The 22,980-nt window shown below is 45.8% G+C and overlaps 1 long non-coding RNA gene across 1 annotated transcript in view; it reads right to left on the bottom strand.

The window, feature by feature from the left end:
- The window catches only part of LOC141075971 (uncharacterized), a 41,847-nt gene extending 30,333 nt beyond the window's left edge, over nucleotides 1–11,514 (bottom strand). The window contains exon 1 of the long non-coding RNA XR_012227381.1: nucleotides 11,154–11,514. This is a non-coding gene — a long non-coding RNA (uncharacterized lncRNA). The remainder of the gene's footprint in view (nucleotides 1–11,153) is intronic.
- Between the last annotated feature and the right edge of the window lie 11,466 nt (nucleotides 11,515–22,980).

Raw genomic sequence — 22,980 nt, forward strand, 5'->3', positions numbered from 1 at the left:
GAAGCCGCGGACGTGGGCGGGGGGCCAGCTGGTACTGATGGTGGTGCATCTGCTGGTAGTGCCAAAAGCACAATAGAACCTAAGGCAGGAAGTGTTGAGCCTGCATCATAGTTTGGCTCCAGAAGGCCTGGAAAGCTCCCTTTACTGGGAGTAGGTAAAACGCTTTTAAAGCCGGAGCATCAGGAACAGGTTTTGGCTTACATCACCGAAACAGCCTCCAGCTCTATCGCCTCCTCTTCTGAAGTTTCAAAAACGTGAAGGATGCGGCAGGCCACACTTCAGATTACTCCCTGGAACTCTTTTCACATACCATGCCTACGTTATCAAGTGAAATCCTGAATTCCCCAGTCCAAGATGAATATGACATGGAGTGCACTGATGCACAGCCACTGCTATAAGATTCTGCTGGTACATTCACCCAGAGCACTGCATTGCCCTCACAGTCTACTGAGCCAGAATCTGACCCTGATGAAACTCAGGTGCCCCTTCCCGCATACTATACCACCTTACACGGTGACACAGAGGAATGTGCACATGAACTTGAAGAGGAGGTGATGGATGACCCAGTTGTTGACCCGGATTGGCATCCATTGGGCGAAGAGGGTGCCGCTGGCAATAGCTCAGAAGAGGAGGAGGATCCGCAGCAGGCATCGACATCACAGCTGCGGTTATCTAGCAGTCTAAATACATGTTAAAAAAAGCAAAAAGTTGCAGGACAGCTTGGCCAGATAGTCAAATTAGCACAGCATGCAAGCCCTGAAAATTTTTACCATAGTAGGAAGAGTGCAGTGTGGCACTTTTTGACCAAAATCCTATTGATGAGGCAAAGGTTATCTGTAAGAAGTGCGGAAGGACCTTTAGCCGAGGGAAAAATTTCCGAAATTTGGATTCCAGTTGCATGCTTAGACATGTAAACACCATGCACTTGCAAGCGTGGACGGACTACAAAACTTCAGGTAGCACACGTGCACCTGCTCCGCATGAAGGTAGCCAGCAATGCTACATCGCTTCCCCCACTGTAAGCCCACCGGTTAGCACACCACCTGCCAAAGCAGTCTGGGAATCACAATGTTTTTACAGCGAAAGACTGCATCTAGGCCATCACCACCACCACGATCACCATCACCAACCCCCTCTCAGTCCGCCATGTCCACCGCTAGTTCCACCATATGCAGCTCTCAAGTTAAGCTCACCCTAGCAGAGACTGAGTAGGACAAGAAAGTATTCATCCTCTCATCCGTGTACACTGGCTTTGAATGCCTACATTGCCAAACTGATCTCATTAGAGATGATGCCCTTCCGTTTGGTTGAAAGCGCAGCATTCCAAGAGCTCATGGCCTATGGTGTCCCACGCTATGACCTACCCAGTCGGCACTTCTTTTCTAGAAAAGCCATCCCTGCCCTCCACCTGCATGTGAAAGGCCACATTGTCCATGCACTCAAACAATCAGTGAATGGAAAGGTGCACCTCACAACAAATGCATGGGCCAGTAGGCATGGCCAGGGCCATTACATATCCATCACTGCGCACTGGGTGAATTTGGTGGATGCAGGGTCCACAGGGGACAGTGACGGTGGGACAGTGCTGCCTAGCCCACGGTATAGGCAACAGTTGGCTGTAGGCATTAGACCCTCCGCCTCCTCCAGAAGTGAAAGCTCGTCGACGGAGCACAGTCGCACAAGCACTCCATCCGCAGCTGCCAGTGTTGCAAACAAGATGTCCCACTGTCAAACAGCTAGCGGTAAGCGTCAGCAGGCTGTTTTAAAGATGGTGTCTTTGGGCGACAACAGACACACCGCGGAGGTACTGGCCGACTACTTGCAGCGAGAAACTGAGTCATGGCTGGGCAGTCTACATCTTGAGCCACACCTTGAACCTGGTGGTGTAGTGCTTCATAAATAATTATCCAGAGTTACCAGCCCTGCTCGAATAAGGTGCGAAGACTGTGCTCGCACATCGGTCGCTCGCCCGTAGACTCCAGTCGTATGCAGAGGCTGCTGCGATCGCTCCACCTCCCCAAGCACCGCCTAATCATAAACGTTACAACAAGGTGGAACTCCACCATGCACATGGTTGAGAGGCTGTGCGAACAGAGGCAGGCTGTAATGCATTTGTGGGAGGATACATGGGCAGGCAGTTTGAGGGCAGACATCGAGATGTCGGGTGTGCAGTGGTCAAACCTGAAAGACCTCTGTAAAGTCCTTCAGTGTTTTGAGGAATGCACGCGGCTGGTAAGCGCAGACGATGCCATCATAAGCATGAGCATCCCACTTATGCATCTGCTCATGCAAACTTTGACTCACATTAAGGATCAGGCGTCTGCAGCAGAGGAGGAGGAGGAGGGAAGGCTTGATGACAGTAAGGCATTGTCTGCTCAGGGAACTGTCCTGGACGAGGTGGAGGAAGAAGAGGAGGAGGATGATGGGGATGATTATTTTGGGGAGGAGGATGCTTCTCAGGGGGCAAGAGAAAATGTTGGCTTGCCAAGGTCAGGTACAGGGTTTGTGCGTGACTGGAGGGATGTGGATTTGGCAGAAAGAGCTCCTCCACCCACTACTGGCAGTGCATTATTGACACCTGGAACATTGGCCCACATGTGTGATTATCTCTTGCGGATCCTAAAAAGGGACCCCCCCCCCCGCATTGCCAAAATTATGAAGGATGACGATCCATGCTATAAGGGCAAATTACAGAACATCATGCCACAGGAGAACATAGAGCTCATATTGGTGAACAAACAAGCAACTCTGTTAAACCGTTTGTTAGAGGCATTCCCAGCACACAGCAGCAGTGCAGGTTCTACCGCGAGCCGTACTGGGCAACATGGAAGAGGTGTTCGTGGTGCACACAGCCGAAGTGTCATTGGAGACAGGGGTTTCATGACAATGTTGTGGGCTGATTTCTCGAGTAACGCTCACACGACTGGTAATACTGAATCGATTGCAACAGACAGGAGACAGCAGTTGTCAACTATGGCTCAAAATTACCTCTCCTCCCCTATCGATGTTCTCCCTCACAGTTCATTCCCCTTTGACTACTAGGCCAGTAAACTGGACACCTGGCCTGAATTAGCACAATAGGCCTTACAGGAGCTCGCTTGCCCTGCTGGTAGTGTGCTATCAGAAAGAGTCTTCAAAGCTGCTGGATCAATCCTGACAGAAAGAAGGACCCGGCTGTTGACCCAAAATGTAGGTGATCTCACCTTCATTAAAATGAACCATGCCTGGGTTTCAAAGGATTTTGTACCATCTTCCCCTCATGACACATAGGTTGCCAGCAAAATGGCTCGCTTTGTCCTCCTCTTCCTCCGACTTCTCCATTTCCTCCATTTGCAGCTGCTGAACGTCCAGCCTACAGCTCAACATATGCCAGTTTTTCCACCTCCCTAACTGGGCTGTAGTGCCCCCCACAACTTTAGCCAAATAATACCCAGTTTTCAATGCATTACTATTATAAAGTAAATTAAGGTTGACAAGCTTAAGTAATAAGAATTGATGTTGTTGCCATTGAAATGGGCACTGTAGGTGTGTTTACTGTCCTCCACTCACTGCCAACTTTTATTCCCCATTGACTTGCATTGGGGTCGGGTTTCGGTCAGAACTCCGACTTTTGCCGATAGTCTGCCGATTTCGTTCGACTCGACTTTTGGTAAAGTCAGGTGGTCCGAAACCCGACTCGACCCTCCCAGAGGCAAAGTCGCTTATCTCTAGATATAACCTTAAGCGGATATCCTCATTCCCGAAATCTATTCGTAAGCATCCGTGATTTTTGTGAAATTCCTCCATTGAGCTACAGTTCCTCCTTAGGCATAAGAATTGCCCTTTTGGGATGCCTTTGCGTAGATGAGCCAGGTGAAAGCTTGAATAATGTAGTAAGTTTTGGTGGCCGTAGCCTTCGATTCAACGTCATTCCAATGCGATTTCCTTGTACAGACAATTTCAAGTCCAAAAAGTCTACAGAGGTAGTTGAGAGAAATGAGGTTAATGTAATATTCCAGCAATTGTCATTAAGCTGTCCAATAAATGTGTTCAGTTGATCCACCATGCCAGTCCATAAGATTACAATATTGTCAATGAAGCAATGCCATGACTGCATAACTATTACATAATAAGATAAAAAGAAAAAGAACAGAGGATCCCTCTAGGTTTCCATCTTTATAACTACAATGACTAGTCATTAGCAAAAGTTCCCCCTACTTCTCTAACCCCTTAACTCTGGCCCTACTTTGCATTACAAAGTCACTAACTGTATCTGCTGCTTCCTTCCTTATCTCTGTTGCACCATTAAAAATTGCTTAGGGTGATTTATTTTCTTTACTTTAATGTAATCGGGGCTAAAAATAATTTTTGCTATTTGGTTTTATTAAAGTTTGCACTGCTTGCCATCAATCAGCCCACTTTGATAAGGAGTTTGTAACTCTATTTGCTGCCTTTCAGACGGCTGATTTATTCACAGGACCACATCAAAGTTTAATGTGCAGGGAAGTAAGCCCAAAGAGCTTATAAAAGCCAAAAGGTACAACATTTGTAATTATGCCCCACTGCAAAAATTTATAGCCCCCAATACATGCAAGTAAAGAAAGAAATTTCCCCAAATGAGCACATCCCCCTTAAAAGTGTAAAGTAGTTTGGATAGGGCTGTATTTTCCCTCTTGTGGTCACATTTGCTATACATTATGTAGCAGACTGCATAGTACGCAAATATTGAAAAGAAGGGAAACAATGGCAATAGGGATAAGTATGAGTACATATTCATAAAAAAGTATGAAGGCTTCTATAGCAATTGTAGAAGGTCTAAGTCTCTCGACCACTAATTGCAGACAAAGGATGTGGCCAAGCAAATAATCTTACCAAAAGCTTTTAACAAACTAATTGCACAAGTGACAAGTCCTATTAACACTAACGTTCCAAAAAGTGAGAAAACGTTGCAAAAAATTTCCCTTCCATTTATCCAGCATAAGAAATGCCTTCTTTCATCTCAACGTTGTGGCCATGTCACTTCTTATTATCCCACACATAAGAAATTGGTCTCAGTAAGTGTAATATCATTTACAGATGCTATAATGACACTGGGGTTTGTAAATAGCTGCATTTATCTACTATAGAAAAAGTGTTTAATTCTGCTTAGAGTACTATTGATTTCTAACCGTGGAAAGACTATGTGCATTTGGTGTGCAGTATGCTATTTATTTCCATATTACAGAGAGAAGCGGACAGCCGTGAGGCCGAGAATGCGCCCACAGAAGAGGTAATTGACCTCTATGGGAATCATCATCCATGGCAGATAATGTCTTGGTTAGGAAACAGTGCAGCAGGTTGCTTCTATTAACCTACTATAGCAGAATGCGCTGTGGCTGTCCATCAGACATCTGCTCATAATATAAATCAATAATCTCCACAATAATGCAGTTTCCACTATGATACAGTGTAGTTATCAACCTCTAGGGGTCTTCCAGTCTATTATTTGCCTAAGGCAAAATGAGTCCCATCCTCAGCATGGATAATCTGGCAATCTACCAAAATCCTGTCCTACAGACAGGAAGTGTCAAGTTTTTCATTAATTCATTTCATAATGGTGCTAAATGTCAATTTTTTAATCCATTTTAGCATTCATAATTCCCCAATTCATTTAGCAAAGATATTTAAAGTGAACCTACCGTCTATTGTTCATACTGTCAGAACCATTGACAGTATGAAATCTTTATTAGAAAAAGTAATGTTTTACCATGAAATGATCCAAAATAGCTAGTAGGCAGCTCCTTTCCAATTATTTTTAACCAACTTATCTTGACTAAATTGATGGTGTCATGTAGCGTCAAGGGACTATGGGCACCTACCCGATCCTCAAATTGGGGCGTCCTAGTCTCTCCCTGTCCCCCAGAATACCCCAGATGGTGCAGACGCCGGGGTCTCGTACCTAGCTATTCCCCTAACTTAACCTTTATCTGACCCCATCCCTGACCAAGGAATTTGAAGGGATGATGTGTTGTTATAATGAGTCACCGAAGGAGGAAAAAACAAAATACCAGCTAAGTCCAGAAAAACCAGAGAGGTTGGCAGCTATCTGATTGCAGACCCCTGGACCTATCCACAACAACTAGCAGTAGCCGTGGGGGGGTTCCTACGGTGCCCTAGACCCCTCGATCACAGCCAGAGAACTATATAGCCTAAAGACAGAAAGGGGAAAAACTAAACTGCCCCAGAGCAGACCCCAAAGCAATAGGAAGCCCCCAACATATAATGACGGTGAAACAAGATGAAAACACTAACACAGATAGAAAGATAGGTTGAGCAAATGATGGGGCCCAAGCTAACTACATAGGACAGGATAGGAAAGCTGCTGTCTGCCATCCGCAAAAACCCTATCAAAATGAGCCAACCGACTGATAGGAAAAACAGGCCCTGAAGTCGCTAGGCTTCAAAAGACTATATCAGCACTCAGGTATATTCTGAAGACAGAGCAAAAGATCAACAGATCAGAGACAAAAATGGAATTCAGCTCACCCCCGGCCGGGATGGCAGAACTCCCAAAAAACAAGGCAAATCAAAAACAAAACTGAAGAGTGCAAAGCAGAGCAGAAAAACTTAGCTTGGAGATGCAGGAATCAGACTGGTCCAGCAGGAAAATCACCAGCCAGGAAGAAGGGCGTCGGCAGCCTTATATCCAGTCCTCAATTCCAGCCACCCAGTCATCATCTAGCTGCCCAGGTGTTTGATAATCAGCCTCACTACCTTCCTTAACCAGAGGAGGGAGTTCATCAGACCTCAATGGTGAAGGGAAAAATGAACTCACAACAATGTGTATAAGAAAACTGTAACCAGATAGACAGGGGTAAACAGACAGGGATGAAAAAAAACTACTATAATACAAATAGATTCACAAAACAACAGAATGGTAAACAGGGGAGTTATAGGAAGGGGAAAACAAATGAGAGAGGATAAGGAGAAACATGCATACCAACTCCAAGCAGCAATCTCCAGAAAACTCTCCAACCGCTAACTCCAAACACTGATCTTTCTCCTCAACACCAAAAGAGAAAGTACAACTATAACTGGCAACTCCCAAGTCCCAGTGATGAGCATGTATACCAGAGGCGAGTAGCCAACAGAACAGCTAAGACAATTCATGATGAAGAGCTCCAGGAGATCAACTGAACGGCTTGACTCTTGCCATGAAAGGACAAAGAAAACCTGTTTAATAGGATGGTGAAGCAGTTCTAATAAGTGCAGGAGCTTGTATAACCAGATGCTGAGATCTTCTGGCCCCTCTCGGTTGTGGTATCCCTGTGACAGTACCCCTCACTTCTAAGCGAGACCATCGGAACATCAGAACCAGGTTTACTGGATGTGCAACATGAAAAGACCGGACCAACCTTATCTCATGAGTGTCAGACACTGTTGCTCACATTCTCTCCTCAGGACCGTAACCGTTTCAATGAACCAAATTGTTAGGGATGGTGGAATGCATTAATAATAACTAATAGTAAGTGAGTTCGCCGCCCGGGGTCCACCGTGCAGAAGGTTACGCTGCTGCTATGTAATGGCAGACGCACAATATGGCGGTATAACGCATGAGGGTTGAACGTTACCCGGAGTGCGCTCGGCGGTCTCTGTTGCTTCACAGAGGCCGAAGTGTTAAACACAAATGCCGAGCCTGTTGACATCACAGGACTCAGCAGAATGCACGCATGGTATATGGTCACAGAACTAGGGCCCAAGACACAGGGTCAGCGTCCCTCTAGACCTACCATGCATGCGGCGTCGCAACCGCGGATGCCAATAAGTACTGCTGACTGCAGCGTGGCAACAGACACTGCCACTGTACGACAATGCCCGGTAGCTGGCACACTGTCGGATGCTAGCCCAGTGGATGATAAGCACTGTGGCCTGTAGCTTGCCACTGACTGGCGCTGACTCTATCACTAGTTCCCTATCCACACAGGTAATATCAGAGGGAGGGGAATCTTAATGAGTCATTCGCAAGTCCATGCATTTGTCATCATTCACACAGGTAGCAACTAGAGTCTATACTAGCGCATAGCCGAGCGGCCATATGAACCTTTTATAGCCGGGACCTTCCGAAAGCTTCCAGATCCCTAAGATGGACCAATCAGATCTGGAGCAGGACCTGTGCATGTGACTCCCGATCTCCAATGGGAGATCGTCTCGTGTTCATGCTCAGTGGAGCGACGGAAGGACTTAGCCTCTGGAGTGGCTTGCTGCTGAGTAGCCTGCGTTGCTATTGCTGGCCCAGAGGTGGCAGCAACAGCCAGACCCACAGAGCAGGTCTGAGCAGAGCATCGGGAACGACAGAGCTGCTGAGCAAGCTCCTCTGCGGTCGATGGAGAATGGAAGACCACAGAATGCAAGGATCTGGATTCCTGCTGTGCCGCTGCAGGAACCCAACGCCTAACACAAATATAACCAAGAAGCTGTAGGAGAAATCACCACAAAATAAGGTCTTATTCTAGCGATACAAAAAGCTTTACGCTCATATTAAACTCACCTGTTTAATCTTTTAAGAAGGTATGTAATGTAAAACGTCAGCTGCAGCAGATCCATGGGTCAGCAAGTGATCAGACAAAGGTAAAAGGGATTAGGGGATGGTTTCCGAGTTTCAAAGTACAGAGTTACTTCTTTCTTGAAGAAGTAGTAACTCTGCTCTTCGAAACGCGTAGAATAAACCACCACCTTATTTACTGGGATATACGTCCACTAATCCCTTTTCCCTTTAGTGAACGAAATATTGAAGAGAACGGCATGCCAAGTGAGAATCCAAAATCTTCGCTATTATGGAATTTCAGATTCTCATCAACAAACACTGGGGAAGGTGGTGGTGGAGATGGTTCAGATTATGCAATATATTTTTTGAGAAGTGATCAGTGAAAAACACAAGCAAGTGGCAAAGCAAGGCGAAACACTACAGGATTAACAACGGCAACTATCTTATAAGGGCAATGAACCTGAGTCCCAGTTTCCAAGAAGGAACCTTCAACTTAATGTTCTTAGAGGACAAACACACCAAATCACCAACACACAGGTCACGATCCACCAAGCATCTCCGATTAGTAATACGATTATATTTGGACTCCATCATTCTCAAATTATTAAGAACACCTTGTCACACGAATGTAAAAAAACTATTCTTCCTCAGGTACTCTTTAAGAACGATTCCTATTGAAAGAGCAGAATTGTGGATGAAAACCATATGCCCCGAAGAACAGGGACTTGCCAGTAGATTCATCATGGCAAAGGTTATTCACGGCAAACTCAGCTAGAGGTAAATAAGAAACCCAATCCTCTTGATTATCAGGCACAAAACACCTAAGAAATGTTTTAAGATTCTGTTTCACTTGTTCAGTTTACCAATTAAACTGTGGATGATAGGCGAATAAGAATGAAAGATAAATCCCTAACCTAGCACAAAATGCTTTCAAAAATTTGGAAATAAATTGTTGGAAACAATTTCAGATGGAATCCCATGTAATATCACAATTTCTTTAATAAAAATGAGAAGGGTCCTCTAAAATCAGTAAATCGAAGATGTCTATGTTATATTTTGCAGGGATGAGATATGAATGGAATAAGAGGACATGGTGGTCTGGACTGAATGCAAAGGAAAAGGGAAAATGAACGACAACAATCAGTGAGAGCGTCACTGATGAGAACCTGCACAATATACACATACAGTATATGGTCTGTAGAGCACTGGTGTAGAAATGATATTACCATTATATGATCACTAATAGCCTAAAATATTGGATAACCAGTATGGAAACACACCATTAAACAGAGCACAAAGCACTTTTTGCACTGTTTGCACATATAGAACCTATTGACTATAATGAAAGAAATTGTATGCACTGAATTGTAATTTTTTGTATTGTAAAATGATTGACAATTGAGAGATTGTTATATGGTCTATAAAAAGACACTTTTTTGTAACACCCACTGCTTGAGAAAGGCTCAGTTGAGCCGAAACGTTGCCTTGATATGTGGGCTGAATAAAACTCACCTACCACTTTGAAAAAAGTTACCATGGAGTGCTTCCTTTTTTTGGAATGAATATTGAAATTGTGGCTGAAAATAGGACTTTCTGCCAGGGGCCGTGCACCCGAGCTAAGTACTGTGCTGTTTCCCTTTTTTTCTATATATCTATCTACCTATCTATCTATCTCTATATCTATCTTTTATCTATCTATATCTATAGCTATCTATTTCTATATATCTATCCATTATCTATCTTCTATCTATCTATAGATCTATTTATCCCATATCCATCTATCTATCTATCATCTTTATATCTATCCATAGATCTATCTATTTATCCCCTATCTACCTCTATATCTATCTTTATCTATCTTTCTATCTATCTATAGATCTATTTATCCCATATCTATCTATCTATCTAGGGTTTTACCCTATGAGGGGGCAGCATTATACCCTATGTGGGGGTGCGCTATACCCTATGAGGGGGGGAAGCATTATACCCTATGAGGGATGAGGGGGGCAGCATTATATTCTATGAGATGGCTGCATTATATTCTATGAAGATGCTGCATTATACTATATGAGGGGGCTGCTTTATATTCTATGAAGGTGGCTATCCCAACTCCTGCTACATAATTAAGACGTGTACTACCTTATATTATACCCGGATATTAGCGTGTTTTACCGCATAATTGGTGGTCTGGTATTTAACTCTATGCAGCTACATAGTGGGCCCCAAGAATGATTTTCTCTGGTGGGCCCAAGGTGCTCCAGTCCGACGCTGCATGTACAAATCCCTGGTTGGACCGCACATGGAGTACTGTGTACAGTTTTGGACACCGGTGCTCAGGAATGATATAATGGAACTAGAGCGAGTACAAAGGAGGGGAACAAAATTAATAAAGGGGATGGGGGAAATACAATACCCAGAGAGATTAGCAAAATTAGGATTATTTAGTGTAGAAAAAAGACTAAGGGGCGACCTAATAATCATGTATAAGTATATAAGGAGACAATACAAATATCTCTCCGAGGATCTGTTTATACCAAGGAAGATTACAGTCACAAGGGGGCATTCTCTGCATCTGGAGGAGAAAAGGTTTTTCCACCAACATAGTAGAGGATTTTTACTGTTAGGGCAGTGAGAATCTGGAATTCCTTACCTGAGGAGGTGGTGATGGCGAACTCAGTCGAAGGGTTCAAGAGAGGCCTGGATGTCTTCCTGGAGCGTAACAATATTGTATCTTACAGTTATTAGGTTCTTTAGAAGGACGCAGATCTGGGGATTTTTTTTCTGATAGAATATAGGCTGAAATGGATGGACAAATGTCTTTTTTCAGTCTTGCTAACTATATTATTATGTAAAACAACAAAGTGGAAAATGGGAGTTGTAGGATGGTGAAACCAAATGTGCAAGGATAAGGAGAAACACGCAAATCAACTCCACGCAGCAATTGCCAGAAAAACTCTCCAACCGCCACTCCAAACACTGAACTTTCTCCTTTACCACGAATCCAGGATGTAGCGCTATCACTGGCAATTACCAACTGCCAGTGGCCAGCATATATACCAGAGGGGAGTGGCCAACACAAAACAGCTGAGACAATTTAGGGTGGAGAACTCCAGAGATCACACTAAATTGATTAAGCCTTGCCATGACAGCAAGGGAACTTGCACTGTTTAACTGGATGATGAAGCAGTTCTAATAAGTGTAGGAGTTTATGCAACTATATGCTGAAATCTTCTGGCCCCTCTTTGTCGCGGTATCCCGGTGACCGATGGTGAATGTATGCAAACTAATTATTTTTGCACACTTATAGGCTGCTCATAGAAAAGATATCCAAGGCCTGAACCATGAGAGTGAGAGGGGTCTGTGGGTTTGCTTGACACAGGCAGTCAGTTCACTTTCAATAAAGGCTTATTCACACATCAGTATTTGGTCAGTATTTTGCATCAGTGTTTGTATGTCAAAACCAGGAGTGGAACTTGGATAAAAAAAAAACTATCATTGAAAAAGTGACACCTTTTCTGTGTTTTGGAGCCACTCCTGGTTTTGGCATACAAACGGTGAATGAAATACTGATAAAAAAATACTGATGTGTGAATGAGGCTTCACAGATATAATGAACACATGCAGAAAGTCTATTCTATCTGCAATTTATTTTTCTGGTCACAGTTTATTTTAAGCCTGTCTTTATATTCCTCTCCTCCATTGTTCTCAGCCTCATCTCTCTGCTATAAATCACAGTTAAACATGTTCTTTCTCCCAAGAAGTGATGAGACCCCTTCCTCCTCTCCACCTCCTGAGCAGACATCTCAGTAATGACACTGCCAGTCTCTATGTCTCCACATCTATTTCAATCTAACCTCCCACTGCATGAATATATTTCTCTCTATATGACTTTGCTTGCATCTCTGAGTGTTTCTTTGTGACTCTTTTACTACTCCTGAATTCCATATATCTGAGATATAAAGACAATACAACCAGCCAAACAGCAATCTAAATACATAATATAGTCAGCAATTTAGAAACCTAGAAAGATTAAATAGTAATTAAAGAATAAAAAAGCAACACTCTGGTCCAAGGGCTGTGCCTAAAACTGCAGCTCTGCTCAGGGATTCAGTTGTAATACCAGACAAAGTCATTAGGAATGAAAGTTTCGGATCTTAGAAAATCCCTTTAACCCCTTTACCTCCAAGGGTGGTTTGAACGTTAATGACCGGGCCAATTTTTACAATTCTGACCACTGTCCCTTTAGGAGGTAATAACTCTGGAACGCTTCCATGGATTCCGGTGATTCTGACACTTTTTTCTGGTGACATATTGTACTTCGTGTTAGTGGTAAAAATTTCATTCATATAACTTGCGTTTATTTCTGAAATTTTCCAACTTTGAATTTTTATGCCCTTAAATCACAGAGATATGTCGCACAAAAAAACTTAATAAGTAACATTTCCCACATGTTTACTTTACATCAGCACAATTTTGGAACCAACATTTTTTTTTTTTGTTACGACGTTATAAGTAGAGTTGAGCGAAACGGGTCGAAAAAATTCAAAAGTCGCCGACTTTTGGCAAAGTCGGGTTTCATGAAACGAAACCCGACCCTAGGATGAGGTCGGCCACGAGGTCGGCGACTTACGCGCCAAAGTCGCGTTTCAAAAGTTTGTTTTGAGCTCTTTTTCAGCCAATCAGGATCCACGGACACTGTGGGCAACGTGATGACATAGGCACGGGTCACCACCATCTTTCAGAAGGGCATGCAAGTGATTGGCTTGCTTTGGTGGGCGTCACAGGGGGTATAAAAGGGCGTGCACGCCGACCGCCATCTTACTTCTGCCGATCTTAGTATAGGGAGAGGTTGCTGCTGATTCTGTAGGGAGAGCGTTAGGCAGGGAAGAAGACAAAAAAACTGCTTCTGCTGCTAGCGATTTGGCCTGCACAACACACCAGTCACTGTGTGTGCAGTGCAAGGGGAGGCTATATAGTGGTGTATCAGTGGTGTTGGTTGTTGGGCTGCCTTCTAAGGCTTCCTGACATTCCTGCATTGCTGTTTACCCACTGCTCCGCAAACTGCTTTTTTAAAAGCAATCCAATCTCCCTTATCCTCTAGTCACTTTTGTCACAGCTGTGCCATCGAGCCTGTCACATAGCGCTCAGATATTCATTGGGCCTCACACAATCCAAAAGTGTCCAGTGTCCAAAAGTGTGTGCAGAGATTCAAAATCTCCCTTATCCTCTAGTCACTTTGGTCACAGCTGTGCCATCGAGCCTGTCACATAGCGCTCAGATATCAGTGGGCCTCACACAATCCAAAAGTGTCCATCCAGTGTCCAAAAGTGTGTGCAGAGATTCAAAATCTCCCTTATCCGCTAGTCACTTTGGTCACAGCTGTGCCATCGAGCCTGTCACATAGCGCTCAGATATCAGTGGGCCTCACACAATCCAAAAGTGTCCAGTGTCCAAAAGTGTGTGCAGAGATTCAAAATCTCCCTTATCCTCTAGTCACTTTGGTCACAGCTGTGCCATCGAGCCTGTCACATAGCGCTCAGATATCAGTGGGCCTCACACAATCCAAAAGTGTCCAGTGTCCATAAGTGTGTGCAGAGATTCAAAATCTCCCTTATCCTCTAGTCACTTTGGTCACAGCTGTGCCATCGAGCCTGTCACATAGCGCTCAGATATCAGTGGGCCTCACACAATCCAAAAGTGTCCAGTGTCCACAAGTGTCTGCAGAAATTCAAAATTTCCCCTGTCCTATAGACACCTTGTACCTTGTTTTACATTACTATATAGTTTGCTGGATTTTGTCTACATTTCTACCAAAAATGAGGAAGGCTGGTGGAAGAGGCCGTGGAATTGGGCGGGGGTTGGCAGCTGGTAATGATGGTGTTGGTGGTGGATCTGATGGTAGTGGCAAGAGCAAAATAGAACCGAATGCAGGAGGTGCTGACTCTGTGTCATCATCTGGCTACATAAGGCCTCGAACGCTTAGTTTTCTAGGAGTTGGCAAACCGCTTTTAAAGCCAGAGCATCAGGAAAAAGTTTTGTCTTACATTGCTGACTCAGCCTCCAGCTCTATCGCCTCCTCTTCTTCAGTTGTAAAAAGTAAAAGCACTGAGTCGTCATTGGAGGCTCATGTTCATGAACCACACCTTTCCTTGTGTCCTTCACCCCAACCAAGATTGAAGGATGACGCAGGCCATACTACTGATTACTCCATGGAGCTGTTTTCACATACCATGCCTGGATTATCAAGTGAAATGGTGAATTACCCAGGCCAAGATGAATCTGACATGGAGTGCACTGATGCACAGCCGCTGATGGATGATTCTGCTGGTACATTCACTCAGAGCACTACATTGTCCTTGCAGTGTACAGAGCCAGATTCTGACCCTGATGAGACTCAGGTGCCCCTTCCCGCACACTATACCACCATACACGGTGACACAGAGGAAGGTGCACATGACATAGAAGAGGAGGTGTTGGATGACCCAGTTGTTGACCCAGATTGGCATCCATTGGGGGAAGAGGGTGCTGCTTCCAATAGCTCAGATGAGGAGCATCCCCAGCAGACATCGACATCGCAACAGCTGTTATCTGGCAGGCACGGAGCACTCCAAAGACAGGTTCCAAACATCAAAAGAGTTGTTGTCCAGAGGGTCAAAAGATCACAGCGTGCTAGGCCGCAAAATGTCTGCCAAAGTAGGAAGAGTGCAGTGTGGCACTTTTTTGACCAAAATCCTCATGATCAGGCCAAGGTTATCTGTAAGAAGTGCGCAAAGACCTTTAGCCGAGGGAAAAATCTGAAAAATTTGAATACCAGTTGCATGCTTAGACATTTAACCAGCATGCACTTGCAAGCGTGGACACAACACCAAACCTCAAGTGCCACATGTGCAACTGATCACAACGAAGGTAGTCAGCAACGCTACATTGTTTCCCCCACTGTAAGCCCACCGGTTAGCACAGCAGCAAATGTTGAGGTGTCGTTGCAAGACCACAGCAGTCAGGGAATCCCACTGTTATATCAACGAAAGACTGATTCTAGGCCATCAGAAAGAACACCAACTCCATCACCATCATCAACCCTCTCTCAGTCCGCCCTGTCCACCGCTACTTCCACCATATGCCGCTCTCAAGTCCAGCTCACCCTCCCAGACACTATGAGTAGGTCAAGAAAGTACTCAGTCTCTCATCCGCGTACACTGGGTTTGAACGCCCACATTGCCAAACTAATCTCGTTTGAGATGATGCCCTTTCAGTTGGTGGAAAGCACAGCTTTCCGCGAACTCATGGCCTATGCAGTACCACGCTATGACCTACCCAGTCGCCACTTCTTCTCTCGCAAAGCCATCCCAGCCCTCCACCATCATGTGAAAGACCGCATTGTCCATGCACTCAAGCAGTCAGTGAGCGGAAAGGTGCACCTTACAACTGATGCATGGTCCAGTCGGCATGGCCAGGGCCGTTACGTGTCCATCACTGCGCACTGGGTTAATGTGGTGGATGCAGGGTCCACAGGGGACAGCGGTGGTGGGACAGTGCTGCCTAGCCCACGGTATAGGAAACAGTTGGCTGTAGGCGTTCGACCCTCCTCCTCCTCCAGAAGCGAAAGCTCGTCCACAGAGCGCAGTCGTACGAGCACTCCATCTGCAGCTGCCACTGTTGCACACGATGTGTCCCCCTATCGAGCAGCTAGTGGAAAGCGTCAGCAGGCTGTGTTGCAGATGATGTGTTTGGGCGACAGACACACCGCCGAGGTGCTGGCCGAGTACTTGAAGCGACAAACTGAGTCATGGCTGGGCAGTGTACATCTTGAGGCAGGCAAGGTAGTTAGTGAAAACGGCCGTAATTTTGTGGCAGCCATAGCCCTTTCAAAACTCAGCCACATACCTTGCTTGGCTCACACCTTGAACCTGGTGGTGCAGTGCTTCCTCAAAAATTATCCGGAGTTAACAGCCCTGCTCCAGAAGGTGCGAAGACTGTGCGCGCACATCCGTCGGTCGCCTGTACACTCCGTTCGTATGCAGAAGCTGCAGCGATTGCTCCACCTTCCCAACCACCGCCTCATTATTGACATTGCAACAAGGTGGAACTCCACCCTGCACATGGTGGAGCGGCTGTGCGAGTAGAGGCAGGCCATAATGCATTTGTGGGAGGATACACGGCCAGGCACTTTGAGAGCAGACATGGAGTTGACAGGTGTGCAGTGGTCGAAGCTGAAAGACCTTTGTAAAGTCCTTCAGTGTTTTGAGGAATGCACACGGCTGGTAAGCGCAGACGACGCCATCCTAAGCATGAGCATCCCACTTATGCGTCTGCTCATGCAAACTTTGACGCACCTTAAGGAGCAGGCGTCTGCAGCCAATGTTGATGAGGAGGAAGAGGAGGAGGGAATCCTTGATGACATTCAGCCATTGTCTGCTCAGAGACCTCTCCTGGTTGAGGTGGAGGAAGAAGAGGAGGAGGAGGATGATGATGGGGATGATTACTTAGGGGAGGAGGATGCATCTCGTGGGGCAAGTGAAAATGTTGGCGTGGCAAGGTCTGGTACAGGGTTTGTGCGTGACTGGAGGGATGTGGATTTGCCAGAAAGTGCTCCTCCACCCAGCACTCGCAGTGCATCATTGACACCGGGAACATTGGCCCACATGTCAGATTATGCCTTGCGGATCCTAAAAAGGGACCCCCGCATTGCCAAAATGATGAACGATGACGACTACTGGTTGGCCAGCATCCTGGATCCACGCTATAAAGGCAAATTACAAAACATCATGCCACAGGAGAACCTTGACCTAATATTGGCTAATAAACAAGCAACTCTGGTAAATCGGTTGCTTGAGGCATTCCCAGCACACAGCAGCGGTGATGGTTCTCACACGAGCCGTACGGGCCGGGGGCAGCTTGGCAGAGGTGTTCGTGGTGCACACAGCAGAAGTGGCGTTGGAGACAGGGGTTTCATGACAATGTTGTGGACTGATTTTTCAAATACCGCTCACACAACTGGTAATACTGCATCGATGGAAAGTGACAGGAGACAGCAGTTGTCAACTATGGTTACAAACTACTTTTCCTCCCATATTGATGTTCTCCCACACAGGTCATTCCCCTTTGACTATTGGGCCGCTAAACTGGACACCTGGCCTGAATTGGCCCAATATGCCTTACAGGAGCTCGCTTGCCCAGCTGCAAGTGTGCTATCGGAAAGAGTCTTCAGTGCAGCTGGATCAATCCTGACAGAAAAAAGGACCCGTCTGTCAACCCAAAATGTGGATGATCTAACCTTCATTAAAATGAACCACGCATGGGTTTCCAAGGATTTTGTCCCACCTTCCCCTGATGACACATAGGGTGACAGAAAAATGGCTTGCTTTGGTCCACCTCTTCCTGGTACTTCACCTATTTCGCCTTTTGCATCAGCTGAATGTCCAACATCAACATATGCCACTTTCTAAAACTCCCTAACTGTGCTGCCTCCCCCCCATGGCCGGGGTCACCACCTAGCGAATGACACCGTGCGAGTGCCGTTGCCCTGGACAGGTGGGTAGGCCGACTCTTGGGCGCGGGCACTGGCACAGGGTCCCTCATAGTGCAATCAAGTGTCTCTGACGGTGGTGGTGCACACCCGCCGTCAGACACACCGCTGTACTATGAGGGGCCCAGTGCCAGTACCGACGCCCACGAGTGGGCCCCCCTTGCTTGGGCAGGGCCCCAGCATTTGCAATCTTTACCTCTCCCTGCTCCTCCGCTGTGTAATCTGGGCCGTCAAATCCATACTGTGCCTGACACCGTCTGAGCCTGCCTCCTGATGTATAGACATATATTTTGAATGTGTACGCTATCCATACATGTTATCCGGGGATACGGTACCCTTTCTAACCTTTGTGCAATCACGTGCAATCCATACTGGGCCTAACACCGTCTGAGCCTGCCTCCTGAGACATATATTTTGAATGTGTACGCTATCCATACATGTTATCTGGGGATACGGTACCCTTTCTAACCTTTGTGCAATCACGTGCAATCCATACTGGGCCTAACACCGTCTGAGCCTGCCTCCTGAGACATATATTTTGAATGTGTACGCTATCCATACATGTTATCTGGGGATACGGTACCCTTTCTAACCTTTGTGCAATCACGTGCAATCCATACTGGGCCTGACACCGTCTGAGCCTGCCTCCTGAGACATATATTTTGAATGTGTACGCTATCCATACATGTTATCTGGGGATACGGTACCCTTTCTAACCTTTGTGCAATCACGTGCAATCCATACTGGGCCTGACACCGTCTGAGCCTGCCTCCTGAGACATATATTTTGAATGTGTACACTATCCATACATGTTATCTGGGGATACGGTACCCTTTCTAACCTTTGTGCAATCACGTGCAATCCATACTGGGCCTGACACCGTCTGAGCCTGCCTCCTGAGACATATATTTTGAATGTGTACGCTATCCATACATGTTATCTGGGGATACGGTACCCTTTCTAACCTTTGTGCAATCACGTGCAATCCATACTGGGCCTAACATCGTCTGAGCCTGCCTCCTGAGACATATATTTTGAATGTGTACGCTATCCATACATGTTATCTGGGGATACGGTACCCTTTCTAACCTTTGTGCAATCACGTGCAATCCATACTGGGCCTGACACCGTCTGAGCCTGCCTCCTGAGACATATATTTTGAATGTGTACGCTATCCATACATGTTATCTGGGGATACGGTACCCTTTCTAACCTTTGTGCAATCACGTGCAATCCATACTGGGCCTAACACCGTCTGAGCCTGCCTCCTGAGACATATATTTTGAATGTGTACGCTATCCATACATGTTATCTGGGGATACGGTACCCTTTCTAACCTTTGTGCAATCACGTGCAATCCATACTGGGCCTAACACCGTCTGAGCCTGCCTCCTGAGACATATATTTTGAATGTGTACGCTATCCATACATGTTATCTGGGGATACGGTACCCTTTCTAACCTTTGTGCAATCACGTGCAATCCATACTGGGCCTGACACCGTCTGAGCCTGCCTCCTGAGACATATATTTTGAATGTGTACGCTATCCATACATGTTATCCGGGGATACGGTACCCTTTCTAACCTTTGTGCAATCACGTGTAATCCATACTGGGCGTGAGAACGGCTGGCGAGCTGTTAAGCAAGCTACAGCACCTGTGGTTTGCACACGTAAGTTTTTCATTTTTTCAGGAATGACGGTTAGGCCTAATTCCGGAACTGCGGTTGACCTGCACTTACTGGGAAATCATTGTTCGCGGGTAATAATTGTAATCAGTGATCCCCATCACTAACGTTGTTCAGCGGGTTATCTGCACCTGTAAGCGACAAACGCTGGCCTTTTCAGTGTAGCGCACATGCAGCCACGGACATGTAAGGGCATGACACACCAGTTATTGGCCAATCTCATGTGCCAGAGCCTCACGTGTCCCTCTAGTAAGCCGGACTCGGACCGCGGGGCATGACGGAGTCTCGTTCGTTAACGGAATTAAGCTTGCAATGTGTGCATCTGTTCTGTAGCTGGCATGGTTGAGGTTTCCCAGGTGGAGTCGAATTTAACCGTAGGCTCCACTCCTGGTGGTGCCCTTCTGGACATTCCTTTAAGGTTCAGCTTTGCAACCATACTGCCCACGTAAAACAAAAACTTTGCCTTCATGAACGCTGTTTGGAGGCTCATGACTCGTGGGAATAACGCCGCCCAATCAGTTAACTAATTGATCAGTTAATCAGTTAGAGAGATCCTTCGTTGCTCCCAAGCATGACATCACACTCCCTAGGAAGAAGTTAATGCCACTGTGGCGACCGTACTCCTGGGAGCGACACAAGTGCACTGATGCCCAGCCACTGCTCGATGAATCTGCTGGTACATTGACCCAGACCGCTACATTCCCCTCGCACACTACACGACCTGAATCTGACCCTGATGAAACTCAGGTTACCCTTCCCATATACAGTTCCATCTTACACGGTGACAAAGAGGAAGCTGCAGATGAAAGTGCAGGTTCGGCCCACCCGCCATCAGACACACCACCGTACTATCAGGGGCCCTGTGCCAGTGCCGTCGCCAACGAGTGGGCCCCCCCTGCTTGCCCAGGATCACAGCACTTGCAAAGTTGAAATACTGTGCAGTGAGATGGAAGATGGGGACGACGAGGAGTCCAGACAAGTACAGGAATTCCCTAGCGAGGAGACTTATTTGATTGTTTTCAATGTTGGGACAGCAATTTTTGGGGAGCACTATACTCTGGAGAATGATAGATGGGGCCCACCATACACTGGAACATTCCAAAGGTGGACATCAGACACTGGAGCAGCATGTACAGGGCCCATTATACACTAGAGCATTAGAAATGGGGCCCATTATGTTTGGAGCATTATTTGGGCCCATAAGACAGTGGAGCTTCATCCATGGGGACCAACATATACTGTAGCATTATGTGGAGCTCATCATATACTGTTTCAAACATTATATGGGACCAATGATTCTGTATGGAGAAATAGATGGGCCTCGTCATGAGATGTAAAAAGTGAGGTATTTTTCATTGTACTATACCGCTATTTCTCTGCCGTATCGGAGCATGATGAGTTGTGGTATGTGTTAAAGGGGCGCTCTTTCGCCCAGGGCACATGAAAACCTGCAGCCAGCCCTCCCCCCCCACAACTTTAGCCAAATAACCCCCATTTTTCAGTGCGTAACTTGTATTATGAAGTTAATTAAGGTTGACAAGCTTAATTAAGAAAAATTGATGCTTTTGGCATTCAAATGGGCACTGTAGGTGTGTTTCCTGTCCTCCTCTCACTGCCGACTTTTATTCCCCATTGACTTACATTGGGTTTCGTGTTTCGGGACGACCCCGACTTTTCCCTATAATCGGACGATCTTGCTCGACCCGACTTTTGGAAAAGTCGGGTTTCACGAAACGAAACGCGACCCTAAAAAACCAAAAGTCGCTCAACTCTAGTTATAAGGGTTAAAATTTGACCAGCGATTTCTCATTTTTACAACACAATTTTTTTTTAGGGACCACATCACATTTGAAGTCACTTTGAGGGGTCTATATGATAGAAAATACCTAAAAGTGACACCATTATAAAAACTGCACCCCTCAAGGTGCTCAAAACCACATTCAAAAAGTTTATTAACCTTCAGGTGCTTCACAGGAATTTTTTGAATGTTTAAATAAGAATGAACATTTAACTTTTTTTCACCAAAAAATCACTTCATGTCCAATTTTTTTATTTTACCAAGGGTAACAGGAGAAATTGGACTGCAAAAGTTATTGTGCAATTTGTCCTGCGTACGCTGATACCTGATATGTGGGAGGGAACCACTGTTTCGGCGCATGGCAGAGCTCAGAGGGGAAGGAGCGCCGTTTGGCTTTTTTAACGCAAAATTGGCTGGAATTGAGATAGGACGCCATGTCGCGTTTGGAGAGCCCCTGGTGTGCCTAAACAGTGGAAACCCCCCCACAAGTGACCCCATTTTGGAAACTATACCCCCCAAGGAACTTATCTACATGTGTGGTGAGAACTTTGAAGCCCCAAGGGCTTCACAGAAGTTTATAACGCCCGGGCGTGAAAATAAAAAAAATCATATTTTTTCCGCAAACATGATCTTTTAGTCCCCAATTTTTTTATTTTCCCAAGGGTAACAGGAAAAATTGGACCCCAAAAGTTGTTGTCCAATTGGTCCTGAGTACGCTGATACATCATATGTGGGAGAAAACTACTGTATGGGCACACGTTGGGGCTCGGAAGGGAAGTAGTGACGTTTTGCAATGCAGACTGTTATGAATGAGTCACCGTAGGAGGCAAAAACAGAAATACTAGCTAAGTCTAGAAAACCAGAGAAGTTGGCAGCTATCGGATTGCAGACCCCTGAACCTATCAACAACAACTAGCAGTAGCCGTGGGGGGTTCCTACGGAGCCCTAGACCCCTCGATCACAGCCAGAGAACTAAATAGCCTAAAGACAGAAATGGAAATCTAAACTGCCCCAGAGCAGACCCCAAAGCAATAGGCAGCCCCCAACATATAATGATGGTGAAGCAAGATGAAAAAACACTAACACAGATAGAAAGATAGGCTGAGCAAATGATGGGGCCCAAGCTAACTAAATAGGACAGGATAGAAAGGCTGCTGTCTGCAATCCGCAAAACCCTATCAAAACAAGAGCCAACAGACTGATCGGAAAAAAGCCCTGAAGACGCTAGGCTTCAAAAAGACTAAATCAGGACTCAGGTATTTTCTGAAGACAGAGCAAAAAGGAATTCAGCTCACCCCAGCAGGGAATGGCAGAAATCCAGAAAAACAAGGCAAAACAAAACCAAAACACAAATGCAAAAAGCAGAGCAGAAAACTTAGCTTTTGAGGAGCAGGAATCAGACTGGTCTCCTAGAATCCCTCAGAGAAATCACCAAGGCAGAAGGGCGTCGGCTGCCTTATATCCAGT

This window comes from Dendrobates tinctorius, unplaced genomic scaffold (genome assembly GCF_039654945.1).
Source record: "Dendrobates tinctorius isolate UK_male_01 unplaced genomic scaffold, ASM3965494v1 ptg000383l, whole genome shotgun sequence".
Classification (NCBI taxonomy): Eukaryota; Metazoa; Chordata; class Amphibia; order Anura; family Dendrobatidae; genus Dendrobates; species Dendrobates tinctorius.